We start from the raw sequence: 620 nt of genomic DNA, 5'->3' as shown, positions 1-620 counted from the left end.
AGAATAAAATTGCTCAAAAGGGAAAAGAAACTGATCTGTTCTTATCAGTTTAATATCTGATACGTCCCCTATCCGGGGACCATATATTAAATTAATTTTTGGAACTGGGAGATGGAATAGGGGCTCGCTCCGTCCACTCCACGCATCGACCTGGTATTGCAGTACCTCCAGGAACGGTGCACCCCCACAACTTGGTCAAAGTAATGAAATGCTTAACCGTGCACACCCAACAATCATATGACATGAAGTGTGCAGAATGTAGTGTAAACCCAATGAATCTCATTTCGGGGGTTGGTCGCTGTCTGGATTCTCTGGATTCAGTGGGTCGCAGACAACTATCAAAAACTTACGTGCATTGTTATTCTGATTTTCGGTACAGTATGCAGGCGTATTATGTTCCCGCATGCAGCATCGTTGAAAAGTGACAAGAAATGTTGCTTCCTTGTTCTCTCGGTAAACTGGCTGGTGGACGTCTTGGCAGGCAATATGACTTTGGCGGTCCAGCAAACTCATCTGAAAGGGCATTCACAAATATAATATACTGTACATGTACGAGTAGGTCGCGACTTTGCAACATTAGGAACATGCGGGTGACAGTTGACAACCACTGTTAAGACCAC

The 620-nt window shown here is 44.4% G+C and overlaps 1 pseudogene; it reads left to right on the top strand.

Moving 5' to 3' along the window:
• The first annotated feature begins 8 nt into the window (after window positions 1-8).
• On the top strand, window positions 9-187 carry LOC133399019 (U2 spliceosomal RNA; annotated as a pseudogene).
• Window positions 188-620: the final 433 nt, after the last annotated feature.

The sequence above is a fragment of the Phycodurus eques genome, unplaced genomic scaffold (genome assembly GCF_024500275.1).
Source record: "Phycodurus eques isolate BA_2022a unplaced genomic scaffold, UOR_Pequ_1.1 contig_1413, whole genome shotgun sequence".
Classification (NCBI taxonomy): domain Eukaryota; kingdom Metazoa; phylum Chordata; class Actinopteri; order Syngnathiformes; family Syngnathidae; genus Phycodurus; species Phycodurus eques.
This window is presented reverse-complemented; position numbering and strand designations above follow the sequence as displayed.